This window comes from Saimiri boliviensis, chromosome 8 (assembly GCF_048565385.1).
Source record: "Saimiri boliviensis isolate mSaiBol1 chromosome 8, mSaiBol1.pri, whole genome shotgun sequence".
Classification (NCBI taxonomy): domain Eukaryota; kingdom Metazoa; phylum Chordata; class Mammalia; order Primates; family Cebidae; genus Saimiri; species Saimiri boliviensis.
The window spans coordinates 24521865-24542620 of NC_133456.1; the positions used below are offsets into that span (position 1 = coordinate 24521865).

General features: G+C 47.7%; 1 pseudogene; it reads left to right on the plus strand.

Moving 5' to 3' along the window:
• The first annotated feature begins 2758 nt into the window (after nt 1-2758).
• On the plus strand, nt 2759-2849 carry LOC141585510 (small nucleolar RNA U13; annotated as a pseudogene).
• The last annotated feature ends 17907 nt before the right edge of the window (nt 2850-20756 follow it).

Consider the following 20756-nt stretch of genomic DNA (forward strand, 5'->3'; position numbering starts at 1 on the left):
AAAGTTACAGAGCACAGACTTCTACTGTAATTTTGATGAGTCTGGGGCAGATGGAACTAGAATTTCTCCAAAGGCAAATAAACATTTCCAGGCTTCAGACAGCTCTATAGGCAGTGGCAGGAAGGTCTGAGGGGAGGTACAGGCAATCTGTGCTTGCAATTTAGCAAATAACAAGACGTTCAAGGGCCCCTGGGAGTTCTGGAAACGAGGCAGAAGTCTCACCTATCAGACACGTGGGGCTTTAGGAGGAAGACAGCTCTCCCCTGACATGGGTCTTCTCCCCACCCAGGCTGATGGCACAGGTGGAAGTGGAGAAAGTATTTATGCAGCAAGGTATCCAGCCCCAGCTTCAGACGCTCACTCCAGGCCTGAGAAGACACTGGAAACTGAGACAGAATCGGCAGACCCACCACTGAACGTGCCCAGTGGTCATGCCTGGCGGGATCAAGTCTAAAGCTGCTATTGTACCCTGATCTTGTGATACGATCTCGACTCACTGCAACCTCCACCTTCCAGATTCAAGCAATTCACCTGCCTCAGCCTCCTGAGAAGCTGGGCCTACAGGCATGCACCACCACACAAAAATAAGTTTTGTATTTTTAGTAGAGACAGGGTTTCACCTTCTTGGCCAGCCTGGTCCCAAATTCCTGACTTCATGTGTTTCTCCCACCTCGCCTCCCAACATTTGTATACTTTTTGAAGTCACCGATCTGCTTGAAAAGGGGATAGAAGTTTTAAATCTTCTCCCCAGGATGGAGGAGACAGACACAGAACTTCAACACAATGACAAAAGCTTTAAGTGAGTAAGTTCCATCCAGGTACGCTTGGGTAAGAACCCTTGAAAACCACCAAGATGAAAATGAGCCTGGAAAACATAGTAAGGCCCATCTCCACAAAAGAAAAGAAAAGAAAAGAAATAGAAGGGCCTGGTGGCACAGGCCTTATTCCCAGCTACTTGGGAGTCTGAGGCAAGAGGCTAGCTTGGGCCCAGGGGTTCAAGGCTGCAGTGATCTAGGATCATGCCAGTGCATAGAAGACCTTGTAAAAGAAAGAGGGCAGTCGGGGAGAGAGAAAAAAGGGGGGGGAGGGGGAGAAGACGTGGAGGAAAGGGAGGGAAAGAGGTAGGAAGAGGAAAACAGAGGGAATAGCGGGAGGGAGAGAAAGAAAAGAAAAAGGAAGAAAAGAGGAAAGAAATGAGAAAACCATAGAAACCTTGCGGTCAGGGAATTAATTCCACTGTTAAGAATTTACTCTGCAGAGAGAATGGTGTTCACAGAATAATTTTAAGAGGAAACCTGGGAAAAGCTCAGGAGCCATTCATTATGAAACTAGCTGAATATATTCCATTCCATGGCCTATTCCATGGTCATTCGCACTACATGGAGATGCTGATTTTTTTTTTTTAAGTGGCACATTAACTCCACATGCTGATGGTATGCATAGATCATCTCGGAAAGGAATCGCCAAAACAACCCTAACAGCGGTTGGCTTTCAGGAGGACTGGGAGAGTGGCTTTAAGGCTGCACCGGCACCAACAAATAGAACTTTTTGCAATGAGGACCATGTTTCAGGGCCACCTGCAGCTGTGGAGCACCGGAAATGTGGCCCACACAGCCAAAGACCCAAATCTTTCCTTTTCTTTAATGTTAATTCATTTAGAAATTTTTTTTCCTTTTTGAGATGGAGTCTCACTTCATTGCCCAGGCTGGAGCGAAGTTGTGTGATCTTGGCTCACTGCAAACTCTGTCCCCCGGGTTCAAGCGGTGCTCCTGCCTCAGCTTCCCAAGTGGATGGGGTTACAGAGGCTCACCACCACATCCGGCTGCTTTTTGCGTTTTTAGTAGAGACAGGGTTTCACCATGTTGGTCAGGCTGGTCTCAAACTCCTGACCTCAGGTGAGCCATCTGACTTGGCCTCCCAAAGTGCAGGGATTATAGGTATGAGCCGCCATATCCGGCCTCACTTAGATTTCAATAAACACATATGCCACTGGCTGCCATATGAGAGACTCAGTCCTATGCTCTTTCATAGCTTTTGAACTTGGAATCATTTAAATGCATTGCCTATTTTTTTTTTAGTTATAGAACTTAATAGAATAGTATTTAGATTGTATTAATCTAAATGAAATCTACAATAGAATTTAAATTGTACCAGTGAATGCTGATATATAAAAAGATTGCCAAGGTGTGTGTGTGTATATAGATATATGTATGTATATTTTCTTTTTTTTTCTTTTTTTTTTTTTTTTGAGTCAGAGTCTTGCTCCACCACCCAGTCTGGAGTGCAGTAGTATGAATGTGGCTCACTCAACATCTGCCTCCTGCCTTTAAGTGGTTCTCCTGCCTCAGCTTCCTGAGTCACTGGGATTACAGGCATGCACTACCACGCCCAGCTCATTTTTGTATTTTTAGTAGAGAAGGCGTTACACCACGTTGGCCAGGCTGGTCTTGAACTTCTGACCTCAAGTGATCCACCTGCCTCAGCCTCCCAAAGTGATGAGGATTATAGGCGTGAGCCAACATGCTCAGCTGCAAAGGTATATTTTTGAGTAAAAAGAGCAACGTACAAACAAAAAATAGGGAACAGCTGAGCATGGTGGCTCATTCCTGTAATCCTAGCACTTTGGGAGGCTGAGGTGGAAAGATCGCTGGAGCCCAGGAGATCGAGGCTACAGTGAGCCATGTTCGCACCACTGCCCTCCAACCCAAGTAACAGAATAAGACTCTGCCTCAAGAAAAATTAAAATTAAAATTAAAAAACCCAAGCATGACAGTTGGGTTTTCATGCTATTGTATGACATGTGCTTTCCTCAAAACTTGTTACGGTATCATCACATCACCCATCTGATGTGAAAAAGAAAAAATAAAACCCAGAAACGAAAACTAAAAATATTTGCAAATCTATGGCATTATGCGTTGTCCTGTGTCTCCCCAAAAGACGCTGAAGCCCTACGCCGCAGGGTCTGTGGATGCGACCTTATTTGGAAATAGGCTCTTCACATGTGATCAGGCTAAGCTGAGGTAATGAGGGTGAATCCTAATCCTGAGTGCCTGGTGTCCTTATAAAAAGGGGATGTGTAGACAAAGACACCTACCAAGGGAAGACAATGTCAAGACAGAGACAGAAGACCACCTACAGGCCAAGGAACTCTGGAGGCTCTGAGAATCCAGGAGCGAGACCTGGGACAGACCCTCCCTCAAAGTCTTCACAGGAAAAACAAACAAACAATAAAAAACCCCTTGATTTCAGACTCCTGGCCTCCAGAACTGTGAGAATAAATCTCTGTGGTTGAAGCCACACAGTTTAGGGTACTTTGTTAAGGCAGCGCTGGGAAATGAATGCAGATTTCTTGGGGCGTGCATCAACACTTCTGAAGGAAATTTGGGATGTGGCATGCTTGAACTTACAATTCATACCTTTCTCTACTCGGAATTTTTTGAGAGACAGGGTCTCACTCTGTCACCCAGGCTGGAGTGCAGTGGCACAAGCACGGCTCACTGCAGCCTCCACCTCCTGGGCTCCAGCAATCCTCTTGCCTCAGCCTCCTGAGTAGCTGAGACTACAGGCACATGCCACTGTGCCTGGCTAATTTTTAAAAAATGTTTTGTAGAGATGGGGTCTTGCTATGTGGCCCAGGTTTACCTGAAACTCCCACCCTCAAGTGATCGTCCCACCTAGGCCTCCCAAAGTTCTGGGATTACAGGTATAAGCCATTGTAACTGGCTTGTCTTTTTTTTTTTTTTTTTTTTTGAGACAGATTCTTGCTCTATCGCCCAGGCTGAAGTGCAGGGACATGATCTCAGCTCACTGCAACCTCTACCTCCTGGTTTCAAGCAATTCTTTTGCCTCAGGCTCCCAAGTAGCTCAGATTATAGGTGCTTACCACCACACCCAGCTAATTTTAGTATTTTTATTAGACACGGGGTTTCACCACTGGGCCAGGCTGGTCTTGAACTGCTGACTTCAGGTGATTCACCCACTTTAGCCTCCCAAAATGCTGCGATCTTGGCTCACTGCATCCTCTGCTCCTGGGTTCAAGCAATTCTCCTGCCTCGGCCTCCCAAGGAGCTGGGATTACAGATTCCTGCCACCATGTCTGGCTAGTTTTTGTACTTTTAGTAGAGATGGGGTTTCACCATGTTGCCCAGGCTGGTCTTGAACTCCTGACCTCAGGTGATCTGCCTGCCTCAGCCTCCCAAAGTGCTGGGATGACAGGCATAAGCCACTGCGCCCGGCCTACTTCTATTATTACATTGTCATATGTAATGAAATACTTACCCAACTCACCATAACGCAGAATCGGTGGCAGCCCTGAGCTTGTTCTCCTGAAACTAGATGGTCCCTTCTGGGGGTCACGGGAGACAGTGACAGATCAACAGGTATTGGATTCTCATAAGGAGTATGCAGCCCAGCTCCCTCGCATGTGCTGTTTACAGTAGGGTTGGCGCTCCTATGAGACTCTAACGACGCCAACGATCTGACAGGAGGTGGAGCTCAGGTGGTGATGCCAGCAATAAGGAGTGGCTGTGAACACAGATGAAACCTCCCTCACTGGCCCGCTGCTCACCTGCTGTGATGCCTGCCCAGTTCCCAACAGGTGAGCCAGGTGCGGTGGCTCACGCCTGTAATCCCAGTACTTTGGGAGACTGAGGCGGGTATATCACCTGAGGTCGGGAGTTAGAGACCAACCTGAGCAACATAGACACCCTGTCTCTGCCAGAAATACAAAAGCTAGCCTGGCATGGTGGCTCATACCTGTAATCCCAGCTACTTGGAAGTCTGAGACAGGCAAGTCGCTTTAATCCAAGAGTTGGAAGTTGCAGTGAGTCAAGATCATGTCATTGCATTCCAGCCTGGGCAACAAGAGTGAAACTCCGTGTCAAAAAAAAAAAAAAAAAAAAAAAAAAAAAAAAACGGCCAGGCATGATGGCTCACACTTGTAAACGCAGCACTTTGGGAGAATGAGGAGGGCGAATCATCTGAAGTAAGGAGTTCGGGACCAACCTGGTCAACATGGTGAAACCCTGTCTCTACTAAAGTACAAAATTAGCCACGTGTGGTGGTACCTGCCTGTAATCCCAGCTACTCAAGAGGCTGAGGCAGGAGAATTATTTGAACCTCGAGGTGGAGGTTACATTGACCTGAGGTTGCACAACTGCACAGAGTGAGACTCTGCCTCAAAAAAAAGAAAGAAAGAAAGAAAAACAAGCTACCGACTGCTACTGATCCATAGCGAGGAGTGTTGGGGGACCCCAGCTGTAGACAATATATAATGATCAAATCAGGGTAACTGAGACAGTCATCACCTCAAATATTTATCTTTTGTTTTGGGAACACGAAAATCCATCTCTTCTAGCTATCTTGAAATATTCAAATAAATTCTCCCTTTAATTTCCCTTGTGCACTATTAATTACTGTAACTTATTTCTTCTGTCTAGGCCTTCTTGTCTTTCATTCTTTCTTTCTAATGATTATTTATTTATTTCTGAGACATCTCTCTCTTTCTGCCAGGCTAGAGTGCAGTGACAAGATCTTGACTCACTGCAAACACCACCTCCTGGGTGCAGGCAATTCTCCTGCCTCAGCCTCCCGATTAGCTGGAATTACAGGTGTGTGCCACCATTCCTAGCTAACTTTCGTGTTTTTAGTAGAGATAGGGTTTCACCATGCTGTCCAGGCAGGTCTCGAACTCCTGACCTCAAGCAATCCACCCACCTCGGCCTCCCAAAGTGCTGGAATTACAGGCATGTGCCACAGCACCCGGCCATTTATTCATTCTTACATTCATTCATTCCACTAATAACTACTGCCTGGTTATCATATACCCGGCAGGGTTCCAGGCTCTGGGGAAACAGCAATGAGCAAAACAAAGTTGCTGCTCTCGTAATGGATCCATCATTCTAATGAGGGGAAAGAGACAGGTGATCCATAAACAAACCATTAACACAGACAGCACATCAGGTGGAGAGCGCTATGAAGAATAAATACTAAAGCAGGTACGGCCAGGTGCGGTGGCTCACACCTGTAATACCAGCACTTTGAGAGGCTGAGGTGGATGGATCCCTTGAGGTTAGGAGTTCAAGACCAGCCTGGCCAACATGGTGAAAGGCCATCTCTACTAAAAGTACAAAAAAAAAAAAAAAAAAAAAAAAAGCCAGGTGTGGTGACACCTGCCTGTAATCCCAGCTACTCAGGAGACTGAGGTGGGAGGATTGCTTGAACTGGGGAGGTGGAGGTCACAGTGAGCTGACATCGTGCCACTGCACTCCAGCCTGGGGAACAGACCAAGACTCTGTCTTCAAAAATAAAAAAGGAAAGAGAAGTCAGGTGCAGGTGTGGAGTGCACTAGCACGAGCAGGGGTGCTGTGGTGGTGAAGGTGGTCAGGAAAGGCCTCTCTGTCAAGGTGACAGACATGAGGGCTGAGCCTGGGGACACTCCTGGGAAGGACAGCACTGGAGGGCTCTAGGTGTTGGTGCCATTTGTGGTCTTTTTGTTTTGTTTTGTTTCGTTTTGCTTTTAAGGCAAAGTCTTGCTCTGTCGCCCAGGCTGGAGTGAAGTGGCACAATCTCAGCTCATTGCAAACTCCGCCACCCAGGTTCGAGCCACCTCAGCCTGCCAAAGAGCTCGGATGGCAGGCATGAGTCACTGTGCCTGGTCTATGTATCAACATGTTTAAATTCTTCCAAAAGCTGTGCTTCAGGAAGATTGTTCTAACAGAATGGCAGGACAAGGATCATGTCAGTGACAGGGTGGCTGTGTACATCTGCTGGCCAGCAGCAGGAAAGCCACTCAGACCCTGGATTCTACCTCTGTAGCCCACCTGCACCTGAACTCTCCTTCCCACATCAGTCGAAGCCTGGAACTCTCAGAACAGCAGACCTCATCACCCGCTGCCACCTTCACCAGAATGATGTGATTAATTTGTTCACGCAGAAGGCAGCAGGAACTCCGAGAGAACAGGATCCAGAATGTGTGGGTTTTGATGGACAGGGTGGTAGGATCTGGGAAGCTCCACGTACCTCACCCCTTGACCCCACACTCCTTCCCCAGTCCTGCTCAGTATAGAGACTAGAGTGACATCACCAGAAAGGTAGATACTTGGAAGGACACCAGCAACACAGAGAAGAGGAGACTGGAGGTCCACAAGGTGCCCAGCTGCTGGCCCCGGATGCCCAGGACTCCCTCCCAGAAAGGCTCCCTCCCAGCCATCCATGGAACTTGATGGTCCTCAAGTTCCTGAGGATGGAGGTGGTGAGCCAGGCCCACAAGTCCTTCTGCCTCATTTGCTCTTCTGGGTTTGGAGGGAAGAGAGAGATGAAGACAGTGCTGGTCCAGAATTCTCCCCTGCACCCTGACAGCCACCCTGCAGCAAATCCCACTGATCTCACCAACTGTATCCCAAAGCTGTCTGCCTCTCCGCATCTCTGCTCCTCAGTCCTGATGCACCCACTGTCATCCTGTGCCTGGACTCCTGCAGGAGCTGACCTGGGACCATTACCCCGCGGAGGCAGCTTCTGATGCCTGGAGAACACAGGCTGCCCCTGAGCCCACCTGGGTATGGCGCCATCAGGAAGGCTACCTGGAGGTGGGTAATGCCTGAGCTACATCTTTCTTTCTTCCTTTTACATTTTTGGTAGAGTTGGGGCATCTCACTATGTTGCCCAGGCTGGCCTCAAGCTCTTGGGCTCAAGTGATCCTCTGCCCCAGGCTTCCTAAAGTGCTGGGATTACAGCCTGAGCTACCCCTTAAATGACCAGGAGATGGGTGCTGGGCAGGCAGAGGATGGGGGGATGGAGCCGGGGAGAAGGAGGGGAGACTTTGAGACAGGGTGCAGCAGAAACCCAGGCAGAGGGAGCAGCATGACTCAGAGGACACCAGTGTGGCCAGAGGAGTGCGTGGGCAGGGTCACTTGGCATTTTAGAGTCAAGCAGGAGTTCAGGGTCTCCCGTGTTCACTAGGGTAGGGGACGTCATCAGAAGGCAGCTGGTGGAGAAGGTTTGTTTTTTTTTTTGTTATTTTTTGAGATGGAGTCCTGCTCTGTTACCAGGCTGGAGTGCAGTGGAACAGTCTCGGCTCACTGTAAACTCCGCCTCCCGTGTTCAAGTGATTCTCTGCCTGAGGTTCTGGAGTAGCTGCGATTATAGGTGCCTGCCACCATGCTCAGCTAATCTTTGTATTTTTTAATAGAGAGAGCATTTTGCCATGTTGGCCAGGCTGGTTTTGAACTCCTGACCTCAGGTTAATCCGCCTGCCTCGACCTCCCAAAGTGCTGGGATTACAGGCATGAGCCACTGTGCCCGGAGGAGGCCATGCAGGAGGCTGGAGAAACGGTTCAAGTGACAGATGGACATTGGGACAGCTGGGCCTAGAGAGGAAATAAGTTCCTTCCCTCCATCCCCCTTCCCTCCGTCCCTCCCTCCCGCCTTTCTTTCCTTTCTTCCTTCCCTCCCTCATTCCTTCTCTTTCTCCCTCAACTCTTTCCTTCCCTCCATCTGTCCTCCCCTTTCCTATCTTTCCGTCCCTCCCTCCTTTTCACTCCTCCCCTCCCTCTCTTCCTTCTTCTCTTCCTCTCTCCTTCCCTTCTCCACTCCCTCGTTTCTTCTGTAGGTCTCAAACACTGACCCAGCACCTTCTGTGTGCTGAGCACTAACTAGATACTGAGTCTGCCACAGGGAGTGGCCCCTGCTGCTGTGGAGCTTCCAGTCTAAGGAGAGCGAGGCCATGGCCCCTGCCAGGTGCTTCCTGCAGGGCCCTTTAGGAAGTGGGAAGTGCTGGGGAAAAGCAACAACGAACCCAGGAAAGGCCAAGGAAGGGAGCTGCAGGGAGAGGGACGGGCGGGCCGTGTCCTTGCCGGATGGCGGTGAGAGAGGCGGCCCTGACTGCAGGGGGTGCTGGAGGTGACAAGGGTCTTCTGGAGTGAGGGTGCTCCAGGCAGGGGGAACAGCTAAAGCAGATGCCTGGAGAGGCAGGTGTGAGGATGGGAAATGGGGTAGGTGGGGAAGGGAGGGAGATGGGTGGAAGGTGAGGCTGGAGGCAATGAGGCAGCTCAGGGCGGGCCTGGTGGGCCACTGCGGGGCCTTTGGCTCAGACCAAGGAAAATGGGGCCGCTGTGGGTCTGAGCAGAGGAGGGTGCAGTGGATTCGGCTCACACAGGTCTCCTATGGCTGGGATTGGAGAGACGCTGGGAGGAGAAGTAGGGAGTGAGCCAGGGCCTCGCTGCTGGATGCATTTTCAAGGTGACACCAAGCAAATCTGCTGACTGATGGGGTGCAGGAGAAAAAGGCATTGATCTGACCCAGGGCCTGGGGCCTGAACACTGGAGGGTGGAGCCGCCATTCACTGCTATGGGGAAGGAGCCGGGCAGGTCTGCACAATGGGGAACTCACAGAGACAAGAACAAAGCCAGACCTGCCGGCCCCCACTCAGCTCTCACCTCCCCATTGCCCATACCAGGGCCTGTGTCTTCCTCCCTAATTCCTGCCTGGTCCTTCCCTTTCCCAAAACCTGAACCTGATGGTGATTCCTCTTCTTGCTCATGAAGAAATTCAGAGGGAGGAGGCTCAGGAAGACAGCGATGGCAGTGAGGGCAAAGGGGCCCAGGAGCTGGGGACAGAGGGCACAGAACGTCAGCAGATCCCGAGGAGCCCAGCTGCCAGAGGCGTGTGAACCACAGCAACTCCATGTTGACTAGGAGCTGAGTAAAAGCAGGGCTGAGACCTACTGGGCTGCATTCCCAGGTGGGGAAGGCATGCTAAGTCACAGGATGAAATTGGAGGTCAGCACAGGATACAGGTCACAGAGACCTTACCAATAAAACAGGCTGCAGTAAAGAAGCCAGTCCAAAACCCACCAAAACCAAGATGGCCAGGAGAGTGACCTCTGGTCGTCATCACTGCTACGCTGCCACCAGCACCATGATAGTTTACAAATGCCATGGCAACCTCAGAAACTTGCTCCATATGATCTAAAAAAGGAGAGTCGTGAATAACCTACCCCTCGGTTCAGCCTGTTATGAAGAAATGACCATAAAGATGGGCACCAGCACCCTCTGGGCTGCTCTGTAGGGTAGCCATTCCATCTTTACTTTCCTTAAAAACTTGCTTTTTAAGGAAAGAATAAACTTGCTCTCTATTCTATCTTTACTTTCGTAAAAAACTTGCTTATTTAGGAAAGAATAAACTTGCTCTGTGGTTCACACCTGTAATCCCAGCACTTTGAGAGGCTGAGGCAGGCAGATCACCCGAGGTCAAGAGTTTGAGATCAGCCTGGCCAACGTGGTGAAACCCCATCTCTACTAAAAATATAAAAATTAGCCAGGTGTGGTGGTAAGCACCTGTGATCCCAGTTACTCCGGAGGCTGAAGCCAGAAAATCACTTGAACCCGGGAGGCATAGTTGTAGTGAGCCGAGATCACACCACTGCCCTCTATCTAGCCTGGGCAACAGAGTGAGACTCCATCTCAAAACAGAAAACAAGAAACAACCAACCAAACAAAAAAAAAAAAAGTGCTTTCACTTTACAGACTCACCCTGAGTTGTTTCCTGCACGAGATCCAAGAACCCTTTCTTGGGGTCTGGATTCGGTCCCCTTTTCTGTAACACAGCTGCAGATCCTTAAGGGGGTCAGACTTGGGTCCTAAGATGGGGAGTCGGAGAATGTGATAAGGGCAGCCACCAGGTCCCACGGATCGGGGCTCAGGGGGTCTGCTGGGTCAGGAGGTGCCTGCTGAAGACGGGGTCCTTCAATGTCAGGGAGGGGAATTGCCCACTTACAGGATGGAGAGAGGGTTATATTCACGGCAGAATATGCACACACACGAGTAGGTCTGGGGTGTGTTCCTGGCCACAACAGTAAAGTTGAGACCTCTGGAATCAGGAGCAGGTTCAAATCCGGACTCTAATGCTTGCGAGCGTCATCTTGGGGCAAGTCGCCTCCCTAACGAGCAATTCCCTTGTCTGCAAAATGGGAACAGAGTTGTCCTCATTTTGTATGTTTGCTTATTACATTTAATTATTTTCCTAATCTTCATTTTACCCTAATGAGGGTTGTCAGACTTAGCAAATCATCATACAGATGCCCAGTTACATTTGCAGACAAAGAGTGAAGAAGGTTTTAGTCTAAGTCTTGTGTATTATTTTGGACAGAAACTGAGAGTCCGAAACTGACCACTGGATGTCCTGTGTTTTCTCTGAAAACCCTGCTCCCAACCAACGTGGTGCTTTTGGGATAGTTATCTTCCCCTTCTCAGCTTTCTTTTCTATATCTGGAAAATGTGGAAATGGGAGGTAGAATAAATGATTTTCAAGTTGCTGTGACTTTCTAAGAGTCCTTCACAGGTTACTTGAACCCATTCTCTCCCCAAGCCCCACCCCAACTCCAGTCTGCATGCCTCAGTTTCTCCTCTCAGTCCTTAGGAATACAATTTTTTTTTTTTTTGACATGGGAGTCTCGCTCTGTTACCCAGGCTGAAGTGCAATGGAGCCACGATCATGGCTCACTGCAACATCTGCTTCCCAATCAATTCTCCTGTCTAAGCCTCCTGAGTAGCTGGGATTGCAGGCCTGTCTATGTATGGATAATGATTTTATTTTCAGAGCAGACAGGGTTTCACCACGTTGCCAGACTGGTCTCGAACTCCTGGTCTCAAGTGATCCACCCTCCTCACCCTTCCTAAGTACTGGGATTACAGGTTTAACCCACCGCACCTAGCTCAAATAAATAGAACAGTGTTATCTAATCTTGTGTCAGTTTGTTTCATTTATGCAGCAATGGCGCCACCTGGTGTCTGCATGGAGAAGTGCCCCAAGGGTAAACCACCCACAGCAGGGGTTGGAAAAACATTCAAAGGAATCTGACAGATGATGATCCTCTCTCTCTGGGGAATAAAATGGTTCATTAAACTGTAGGAACCCCAGTATCCACCCCTCCTTCAGCAGGATCTCATGGTGATATTAGGAGCTTTCTACCAAGGGGCCGAAAAATTACACAGGGAAAGTGACACTCTGTATTATCGGGAGATATCTTGGTCTTCTCTGATTTTGTTTTGTTTTGTTTTGTTTTGAGGTGGTGGGTTACCCAGGCTGGAGTGTAGTGCCATGATCCTGACTCACTGCAACCTCTGCTTCCCAGACAATTCTCCTGTCTCAGCCTCCTGAGTAGTTGGGATGACAGGTGTGTGCCACAATGCCTGTTTTTTTTTTTATTATTATTATTTTTAGTACAGACAGAGTTTCACCATGTTGCCAGGCTGGTCCCGAACTCCTGGCCTCAAGTGATCTACCCTCGTCGGCCTTCCTAAGTACTGGGATTACAGGTTTGACCCACCGCACCCAGCTCAAAGAAAAAAAACACAATTTTCAAATCTTGTGTGTTTGTTTCATTTATGCAGCAATGGCGCCGCCTGGTGGATGCATGGAGAAGGGGCCTGAGTTTAAACCGCCCACAACAGGTGTTGGAGGAACATTCAAAGGAATCTGACAGATGATGATCATCTCACTCTGGGGGATAAAATGGTTCATTAAACTGTAGCAACCCCAGTATCCACCCCTCCTTCAGCAGGATCTCATGGTGATGTTAGGAGCTTTCTACCAAGAGGCCGGAAAAGTGCCCAGTGAAAGTGACAAGGTCTATTATCTCCGAATATCTTGGTCTTCTCTGATTTTTTTTTTTTTTTTTTTTTGAGGTGGAGACCCGCTCTGTCACCCAGGATAGATGGCAGTGCCACTATTCTGGCTCACTGCAGCCTCTGCTTCCCAACCAATTCTACTTTCTCAGCCTCCTGAGTAGGTGGGATTACAGGCGTGTGCCACTATGCCTGGCTAATTTTTTTATTTTTAGAACAGACAGAGTTTCACCATGTTGCCAGGCTGGTCTCGAACTCCTGCCCTCAAGTGAGGCTGGAAAAGTGCACAGGGAAAGTGACACGGTGTATTATGTGGGGGTATCTTGGTCTTCTCAGAACTTGTGTGTGTTTGTTTGTTTGTTTTGTGGTTCAAACTTGCTCTGTCCCTCAGGCTGGAGTGCAGTGGTGTAATCTCGTCTTACTGCAACTTACACCTCCTGGGTTCCAGTGATTCTCCTGTCTCAGCCTCCTTAATAGTTGGAATTACAAGTATCTGCCATACCAGTCCTGGCTAACTTTTGTATTTTCAGTAGAGATGTGGTTTTGCCATCTTGGCCAGGCTGGTCTCGAACTCCTGACCTCAAGTGATCTACCTGCCTCAGCCTCCTAAAGGGCTGAAATTACAGGCATGAGCCACTGCGCACAGCCTGGTCTCTGATTTTTAGCAATGATAGTGTCAACCTGATCAATTGCCCTGAATTTTCCCATGTTCTTCCTCTCTCCGTCTCTTTCTTCCTAATGATGACATGTATGCACTGCACATCAAGCACTATCTGAGTGGCTTCTACTGCACCTATTGTTTGCAAGGCCCTGGAATACAAGGTGAAGGCATTAGAAAAGGTCCTGGCTCCTAGTCCTGGCAAAAACAATCATATGCATATGCATTTCATTTTTTTCAAGTATTCAATTACAATCAAAGTGCTACTAACATTTTTCACAAGGCTAGGCACAGTGGCTTACACTTGTAATCTCAGCACTTTGGAAGGCCAAGATGGGTGGATCATTTGGGGTCAGGAGTTGGAGACTAGCCTGGCCAACATGGTGAAACCCAGTGTCTACTAAAAATACAAAAATGAGCCAGACCCAGTGGCATATGCCTGCAATCCCAGCTCCTCAGGGGGCTGAGGCTGGAGAACTGTTTGAACCCAGGAGGCGGAGGTTGCAGTGAACTGAGATTGCACCACTGCACTCCAGCCTGTGTGATTTACCAAGACTCTGTCTCAAGAAAACAAAACATTTTTTACAATTTTTAGAAAGAGGGTCTTGCTGTGTCTCAGAGCTGGAATTCAGTGGCGTGATCACAGCTTGAACTCCTTGGCTCAAGCGATCCTCCTGCCTCAGCCTCCCAAGTAGTTAGTACTACAGGTGTGCACTAACAACATGCCCAGTTAATTAAAAAAAACTTAGAGGGGCAGATAGGATCTCTCTGGGTGGTATGTTGCCCAGGCTAGCCTTGATCTCCTGGCCTCGAGTGATCCTCCCACCTAAGCCTCCATATGCCATTATACCTTAAATGCTCCTAGCCAGGGCTCATGCCTGTGATGCCAGCACTTTGGGAAGCTGAGAGAGGCACATCACTTGAGGCCAGGAGCTTGAGAGCGCCTGGCCAATGTAGTGAAACCCCATCTCTACTAAAAATACAAAAAATTAGCTGGGTGTGGTACTGCCTGTGGTCCTAGCTACTATGGAGGCTGAGGCATGAGAATTGCTTGAACCTGGCAGGCGGAGGTTGCAGTGAGCTGAGATCACACCACTCCACCAGCCTGACCAACAGAGAGAGACTCTGTCTCAAACAAACATCTAGCCAGGGCTCTGGAAACCATGGCATATAGTATCTACATGGGAGACACAGAGATCCCACCATCTGTTTTTATACAGCCCATGAGCTGCACAAGAATGTTTATTGATTTTATATTTTTATTTTTTTATTGCATTTTAGGTTTTGGGGTACATGTGAAGAACATGCAAGATTGTTGCATAGGTACACACCTGGCAGTGTGATTTACTGCCAATTTTCTATTTTTAAATACTTGAAAAAAAAATCAGGCTGGGCACAGTGGCTCACACCTGCAATTCCAGCACTTTGAGAGGCTCAGGTGGGTGGATCACCTGAGGTCAGGAGTTGGAGACAAGCCTGGCTAACATGGTGAAACCCCATCTCTGCTAAAATACAAAAATTAGCCAGGCCTGGTGGCATGCACCTGTAATCCCAGGCTACAGTGCAGTGGCATGATCTTGGCTCACTGCAATCTCTGCCTCCTGGGTTCAAGCAATTCTCCTGCCTCTGCCTCCTGAGTAGCTGGGACTACAGAAGTGCACCACCACGCCCACCTACTTTTTTTGTATTTTTAGTAGAGATGGAGTTTCACCATGTCGGTGAGGATGGTCTCAATCTCCTGACCTCGTGATCCGCCCACCTCAGCCTCCCAAAGTGCTGGGATTACAGGCATGAGCCCCAGCCTTTTTTTTTTTTCTTTTGGGACAGGGTCTCACTCTCTGGAGGTGCAGGCTGCGCTGAATTCTGACTGTACTACTGCACCCAGGCTGGAATGCAGAGGTGACATCATGGCTCACTGCAGCCTCCACCTTCCCTGGATTCAAACAATCCTCCCCCTTCAGCCTCCTGAGTAGCTGACTACAAGAATGTGCCACCATGCCTGGCTAATTTGTGTGTGTGTGTTTTGTAGTGACTGGGTCCCCTATGTTACACATGCTGATCTCACACTCCCGGCTTCAAGCAGTCCTCCTGCCTTAGCCTACCAAAGTCCAGATATTAAGCTGTGAGCCACTGTATTAAGCCTGTTTTATCCCTACAATGAGATTCTTTTTGTTGTTTGTTTTTGAAGACAGGGTCTCATTCTGTCATCCAGGCTCACTGCATCCAGGTGCAATTGTGGCTCACTGCAGCCTCCACCTCTCCGGCTCAAGCAGTCCTCCTGCTTCAGCCTCTCAGTAGCTGGGGCCACAGGTGCACCACCATGCAAGACTAACTTATTTTTTGTAGAGATGGGCTTTCACCCTGTTGCCTGGCCTGGTCTCAAACAGGTGGGCTCAAGTGATCCTCCAGCTTAAGCCTCCCAAAGTGCTGGGATTACAGATGACAGCCACCAAACCCAACCTGTTTTATTGCTTATAGTTGTCACCTGTATGAGAAGACATTCCATTGTGTTCAAACCCCTGGCTGACCAAAAACTCCATGGCCATCCCTCTGAGCCTGCTTATAGAGAAGACTAGTGGGGGTTGAGCTGTCTTTCTTTTTTCTTTTGTCTTTTGAGATGGAGTCTGGCTCTGTCCCCAAGGCTGAAGTGCAGTGGTGCAATCTAAGCTCACTGCAACATCCACCTTCCAGGTTCAAACAATTGTCTTGCCTCTGTCTCCCAAGTAGCTGGGACTACAGGCATGTGCCACCACACCTGGCTAATTTTTATATTTTTAGTAGAGGTGAGGTTTCACTATGTTGGCCATGATGGCCTCGAACTCCTGACCTCTGGCAATCCTCCCACCTCTGCCTCCTAAACTGCTGGGATTACAGGCATGAGCCACCATGCCTGGCTATGGGTTTTCTTGAACCAAAGCATTTTCCTTGTTATGTTTCACAAAATCGTGCCCCAGCCCTGTACTTTCCTTGACTCATCCTCCTTTGACTAGCAAACCTCTCAAAAGCTGTAACGAACATGGAAGAGTCACTGGCCGGGTGGGCTGGGTGGTGGCAGGAGGTGCTGGGTTCCCAGCAGTTGGCATCCCCTTTCCCAGGATGTACATGGGGCTTCACGTACCTGTCCTGTTATCTCCTAGGTCAGCTCGTCGACACTGTATGGGTGAAAAAAGGAGACCAGATCTTGTTTTCTTCCATGTTCAAGGCCAATATTGCCATCCACGACATTGCTGTCAGTGCATGCCCGACCCATCGGTAGCCTGGAAATATTTAGACCTGGTTTATTAACCATACGCCAGCCAGGCCCAACCCAGACAAAACATGCAATCAACCAGATGCAGTGACCCACACCTGTAATCCCAGCACTTTGGGAGGCCAAGGCGGGTGGATCTCCTGAGGTCAGGAATTTGAGACCAGCCTGGCCAAATGGTGAAACCCCATCTCTACTAAAAATATAAAAATGAGCCAGGTGTCATTGTGCACACCTGGGAAGAGTATGAGACTCCGTCTCAAAAAAACAACAGTAACAACAACAAAAACACAAAATCAAACCCCCGTCCTTTTTTTTTTTTTTTAGAGATAGAGAGGGACTTCCTGTGTTGTCCAGGCTGTAGTGCAGTGTTACAATCATAGCTCACTGCAGCCTCTTACTCCCAGGCTCAAGCAATCCTCCCACCTCAGCCTCCTGAGTAGCTGGGATTATAGGTGCATGCTACCATGCCCAACAAATATTTGTGTGTGTGTGGAGAGAGGGTCTCACTATGTTGGCCAGGCTGGCCTCAAACTCTGGGCTTCAAGTGATCCTCCCATCTCAGCCTTCCAGTGTTGGAATTACAGTCATAAGCCTCTGCTCCCGGCCAAAACATTCATTTACACATTCATGAATGACCAAGGACATTCTGTGTCCTTTAAACAATGTAATGGATCATTCCTTGGATATAACTTTGCTGGGGATGCTGTAACAAAGTGCCACAAACTAAGTGGCTCAGCACAAGACAAATTTGTTGTCTCAGGCCAGATGCCGTGACTCATGTCTGTAATCCCTGTACTTTGGGAGCATGAGAGGATCACTTCAGGTCAGGAGTTCAAGGCCAGCCAGGTCAACAGGATGAAACTCCATCTCTACTAAAAAAAAAATACAAGGCTGGGAATAGTGGCTCATATCTGACCAAAAACTCCACGGCCATTCCTGTAATCCTAGCACTTTGGGAGGCTGAGGTAGGCAGATCATGAGGTCAGGAGTTCGAGACCAGCGTGGCCAACATGTTGAAACCCCGTCTTTATTAAAAATACAAAAATTAGGCCGGGCGCGGTGGCTCAAGCCTGTAATCCCAGCACTTTGGGAGGCCGAGGCGGGTGGATCACGAGGTCGAGAGATCGAGACCATCCTGGTCAACATGGTGAAACCCCATCTCTACTAAAAATACAAAAAATTAGCTGGGCATGGTGGCTCGTGCCTGTAATCCCAGCTACTCCGGAGGCTGAGGCAGGAGAATTGCCTGAGCCCAGGAGGCGGAGGTTGCGGTGAGCCGAGATCGCGCCATTGCACTCCAGCCTGGGCAACAAGAGTGAAACTCCACCTCAAAAAAAAAAAAAAAAAAAAAGAAAAAGAAAAGAAAAGAAACAAACAACAAAGACTTCAATTCCATTAAGGGTATTTCCCTGAAACCCTTATTATTATACTTAATGGTAAAATCATACTTAATGTTGAAACATTAGAAACATTCTCTTTGAATGAATGGAACAAAAGGATCTTCACTACCACCACAATTATTGAATATTCTGTGAGGGACACTGCATCAAGGCCTGATAGAAGAAATGGGATAAAAGTATTGGGGAAAACTTGGTAAAACTCATTATTTGCAGGTTTATCTAGAAAATGCAAGATCATCAGTTGGCAAAATAATTGAAAACCAATGAGTTCGGCAAGATTGCTGGATACAAGATAACTGCAGAAATCAATAACTTTTCTGTGTATCCTCAATAACCACTTAGAAAATGTAGTAGGAGAAAAGATTGCAATCACAGCAACAATTACTAAAAACCAGGAATAAACCAAACCAGATATGTAAGATCTAAATGAAGAAAACTCTAAAGCTGCCTGGGTGGTGGCATGCGCCTGGAATCCCAGCTATTTGGGGTAGACTGAAGCAGGAGGATGGATCACTTGAGGCTAGGGGTTTGAGCAGCTTTTGTAACATGGCGAGACCCCCATCTCTAAAAAAATTAATAAATGAGCTGGGTATGGTGGTGTATTTCTGTAGTCCTACCTGCTTGGGAAGCTGAGGTGGGAGGATCACTTGAGCCCTCTTGGGGCTCTTGAACTCTTGTTCAAGACCAACCTGAGCAACAAAGCAAGGCACCATCTTTACAAAAAATGTTAAAATTAGCCAGGCATGGTGGCACACACCTGTAGTCCTAGCTACATAGGAAGCTGAGGTGGGAGATTGCTTGAGCACAGGAGTTCAAGGCTGCAGTGAGCTATGATTGTGCCACTGCACTTCAGTCTGGGTGACAGTGAGACCCTGTCTCAAAAAAAAGAAAAAAAAATTTAAGTGAAGGCAATCCACAGAATGGGAAGAAACATTTGGAAATCATGTATCTAGAGCATACAAATAATTTTTATGTCAATAATAAAGACAACCCTATTTTTTAAAAGGGCAAAGATCTGAATACACATTCCTCCAAAGAAGAAACACAAGGCTGGGCGCAGTGGCTCAAGCCTGTAATCCCAGCACTTTGGGAGGCCAAGGCAGGTGGATCACGAGGTCAAGAGATCGAGACCATCCTGGTCAACATGGTGAAACCCCGTCTCTACTAAACATACAAAAAATTAGCTGGGCATGGTGGCGCATGCCTGTAATCCCAGCTACTCAGGAGGCTGAGGCAGGAGAATTGCCTGAACCCAGGAGGCAGAGGTTGCGGTGAGCCGAGATTGCGCCTTTGCACTCCAGCCTGGGTAATAAAAGTGAAACTCTGTCTCAAAAAAAAAAAAAAAAAGAGAAGAAACACAAATGTCAATAAGCACATGAAAACATGCTCAACCTCATGAACCAACAGATAAATGCAAATCAAAACCACAATAAGAAACCACTTCTCAGGCTGGATATGGTGGCTCATGGCTGTAATCCCAGCACTTTTGGATCGATGTGGGTCGATCACTTGAGTTCAGGAGTTTGATATCAACCTGGCCAACATGACGAAACCCCGTCTCTACTAAAAATACAAAAATTACCTGGGCATGGTGGTGCATGCCTGTAATTCCAGTTACTTGGGAGGCTAAGGCACTAGAATCACTTGAACCCAGGGGGCAGAAGTTGCAGTTAACTCAGATTGCACCACTACACTCCAGCCTGGGCAACAAAGTGAGATTCTGTCTCAAACAAAAAAAAAAAAAAAAAAAAGAAACCACTTGGCATCCCACTAAGGTGGGCGGCTAGAATCAAAGAGAGACCAGGTGTTACATAGGATGTGGAGAAAGAACCCTCCTCGTGCACTGCTGATCAGAATGTAAAATGATGCAGCTGCTTTGGACACAGGCAGTTTCTCAAAAGATTAGGCATAGAGTTATCATATGATCTCATAATTCCATTCCTAATACATACCTAAGAGCATAGAAAATATATGTCTAGTTAAAAACACTACAGGAATGTTCATAGCAGCATTACTCATAATGATCAAAAGGTGGAAACAACCCAAATTCCCATCAACTGATGAATACATAAATAAAATGCAGCATATCCATACAGTGGAATGTTGATCAGCAATAAGAAGAAATAAAGTATTGACATATGCTACAGCATGAATGAACCTTGAAGACATTATTCTAAGTGAAAGAAGCCCATCACAAAAGACCACATACAATATGATTCAATTTTTATGAAATGCCCAGATTAGGGAAATCTTTAGCAATAGAAAGCAGATTAGAGGTTGCCTAAGGCTGGTGGGGAAAGGAAGAAGAGGAGTAACTACTAATGGGTATGGGGTTTTTTGGGGAAGGGGTGTGATGAAAATGTTTTAAAATTGTGTTGATGGCTGCACAACTGCAAATATGCTAAAATCATTGAGTTATACTTTTTATTTATTTATTTTTGAGACAGAGTCTCGTTGTGTTACCCAGGCTGGAGTGCAGTGGCATGATCTCGGCTAATTGCAACCTCTGCCTCCTGGGTTTAATTTTCCTGCCTCAGCCTCCCAAGTAGCTGGAATTACAGGCGTGCACTGCCACACCTGGTCAAGTTGTACATTTTAAATTATGTGGTATGTAAACTATAGCTCAGTAAATGTGTAAAAAAACACAAGAATACTCAAGCTAACATTTTATCTTGTTTTTGTTTTTTCTCTTTGAGACAGGGTCTCAATCTGTCACCAAGGCTGGAGTGCAGGGGCACCATCATAGTTCACCGAAGCTTCAACCTCCCAGGCACAAGTAATCCTACTGCCTCAGCTCCCGGAGTAGCTGGGATTACAGGTTTGTG